General features: G+C 34.1%; 1 pseudogene; it reads right to left on the bottom strand.

Annotated features, from left to right (window-relative positions):
• Nucleotides 1–203: 203 nt before the first annotated feature.
• On the bottom strand, nucleotides 204–2,611 carry LOC127135782 (uncharacterized; annotated as a pseudogene).
• Nucleotides 2,612–3,023: the final 412 nt, after the last annotated feature.

Genomic DNA, 3,023 nt, shown 5'->3' with positions numbered 1-3,023 from the left:
ATTTTTTTTTTAAAAAGCGCTATATTTTTTTATTTATTTTAGACAACCTGTATATTGAAGCAGTACACCTAAAACTGTATAATTTGAAGCCCTTTTTCACACATTGCATTCAACAAGCCTTATATACAACAATCCATACATATACAACAATCCACTGATATATAATCGTTTAACTTCTAAAGATTCTAAATATACAACCAATTCATACAAGTAATAATTTCAATAAATGCATACAAATCCTATAACTTCATCCAATCACGTGGATCTCTCTGCCTTGATCTACTGGCTTGTTTATCTACACTTAGTATATTCCTCAAAACTTTTTCACTTGAACTTGCTTGCCCTGCCTTGATCCAGATTCAAGCATTGCCTCTAAAAGAGCAACGTCTCTCGCACCCTCGACAAAAGAGAGGCGGTGCTCGGGTACAAACTGACTACCCTTCTGCAAAATAGAAATAAATTAGACTAGAGAATTCATACTAGCATGGACATTTAATTGAGGATAAGAAAGGAATGTAATGAACAAAAATATATGCTACGAGTTTGACACAAAACTACAAAATTAGAAGGTGGAATTGTGGAAGCATTTTGCAGGAATCTTAATACCTTGAGGGTGTTTTCAGAAACATCATTAAAAAAAGCTTTTAATTCTTCAGTTACTCCACTGAATGGGAAAAATGAGCTTTTGCATTGTCCATTAGCATCATATAATGAAACCTATATAGCATCATAACGTCAGAAAACAATAAAGATAACTGAAAGTGATTTGAATAAATTAATTGCAACTTTAGTGGATATTGAAGGAGAAGTTCAGATCTACCTAAGCTATTACTTTTGAAAACCTATAGTGTAACTTATAACTATAGTATATACCAGGTATCCGTGTTATCCTTGGAATCCTTGCTCAATTTGAAGGGTTCCATTCGTGCCAACAACTCGCCACAAGATCTATAATGTGTTTAATGCCATGATTAAAGACTTGAATGAAAAATGCATGAATAATGAACATATCTACTGTTTGGGATGTGTAGCACGCGTGCACGTGTGTATTTGTAAGATGAGGGATCATTTACCACATGCCTTGGGGGATCTGGAGGAGACAACCATTACAAATACTCCTGAGCATCCATTCTCCAAATGACTGATGAAAAACATTCCAAAAATAATTCACATTTCTGTCGAGTATTTGTAAAGTCATTTCTGGAAAATAGAGGCTTACAAGACAGATGATAAATTATCTGGTGGTGGTAAGATCAAATCCACATTCGATGTCATAGCTGAAACTGAAACTACCTCACACCCAACAAGCTGTCGAGAATAAAAGGAGACGGCCATTAAATTATTATAAGATTCAGATGCCAGAAAGTCCCATTTGATTTAGGTTTCAGAGTGGTTCATTCATAGTTAGTAAGAAAGTTTTGATAAAGAGTGGTTCATTCATAATTTAAGATTCAGATGCCAGAAAGTCCCACTTGATTTTACTACACCAATGATAATCAGAGTTTTCTGCAACATAAATTGCATTAGGAAATACAGAAGAACACAAGTTAATGAATAAAATTGTCTGTGAATTAGACAGTAAAATTTTGAATATTACCATTCTTAACCCCGCAATGAAATGCACACCCATATCGAGAATAAAGCCTCCCTGCCAGAAAGAAAAAAATGATAACTTCACATAAGGAACCAAATAATGTTGAGAAAAACAGGATAAAATTGGTATGCAAAATGCTAATAACACAGGAAGTTAATAAAAAATTTCAGAATTTTAAATAGCCAGTGCTAGTATAGCCTGATTTAGGAAATACAGAAAACCATAACGAATGTTAATGAATATAGGCCAGAAGTTCGTAGTACTCCATCGGCGATGTCAAATAAACTAAAAAGAATTCATATCTGAGAAAGAAATCTCAGACTTATTTTGATAAAGTGTGTAAATTTAGGAAACATATTCAATTATTAAATTATAAAGTAGATTTTCCCCCCTACATTTTTATGCCAGAATAGTAGAGTTGATTAAGTGATTCAAAGCTACGCCAGATACTCTCCTGTACTAAAACAAATACTGAATGTGTAACTTAATTTCACAGCACATACAGTAAAACTGCGTCTCCAAGAACTTGAAAAGTATGGGTTTGAACTGTTCATTGATCCTTCTACAATAACTTGGACACTCATCATTTTGCCAATGTCAGCAATTAGCTTCTTGCCCTGCCAAACAAACTACGTAAATGGACAGGCAGATTCATAGGTTAAAATGTCAAAACAGAAACAAAAATACCTCAATTAAGGCGGGTTCAAAACGATAATTTTCAGCCACAGACCAAATTATTTGGCCAGGAGCATCAGCAGAAATCGATTTGTACGTAGATAATGCAGTTTCCAGCTCATTTATACCTGCAGTATCAGATTAATGTTAATCAAGTTGAGAGTTTAGGATAAGGTAACTGAAACTTTCATATAGTAGGGAAGGAGAGAATATATGTGGATCACCTAATAAAAAGAAAGAGAACGGCAAAAATATTAATAGTAAAAGAGAATCTCTACCAAGGGCCAGCAAAAGTTAGAGCTACTACTTACAAGATGCTGCAGGTTTCTCTTCATATCCACAAAATCAGCCACCAACACACACAGTACATTCAAATAAAGAGGAAATATAGTCAGAGGCACAAAAAGATTAATAACAAAATTATGATTATCAAATGTTAACCCATAATGCCTACTTTTTCTACATCGAGAAACAAATGGAACAGTTGGTGAAATTTAACCCATAATGCCTAGTCTCCATTGCTAGCATTGCAACACAATAATTATTGTTGAGAATACTCAATAAATGTATGAACCAAGAAAAATGAAACCAAAAATGAACAATAGCGAACGTCAGAAGAGAAACCAAGTAATATGAAGATTAGAAAAATACCTATGGTGTCAAAATCGAACAGCTAACAACGAATTAATAGAAGGAGGAAACGTCGTAGATCTAACAGAGGTGGAAGGAGAACGCCTTAGAAGTAGCGAAAATC

The sequence above is a fragment of the Lathyrus oleraceus genome, chromosome 4 (genome assembly GCF_024323335.1).
Source record: "Lathyrus oleraceus cultivar Zhongwan6 chromosome 4, CAAS_Psat_ZW6_1.0, whole genome shotgun sequence".
In the NCBI taxonomy this organism is placed as follows: Eukaryota; Viridiplantae; Streptophyta; class Magnoliopsida; order Fabales; family Fabaceae; genus Lathyrus; species Lathyrus oleraceus.
The sequence above is the reverse complement of the archived record's forward strand: the minus strand, read 5'-3'. Positions and strand labels throughout refer to the sequence as shown.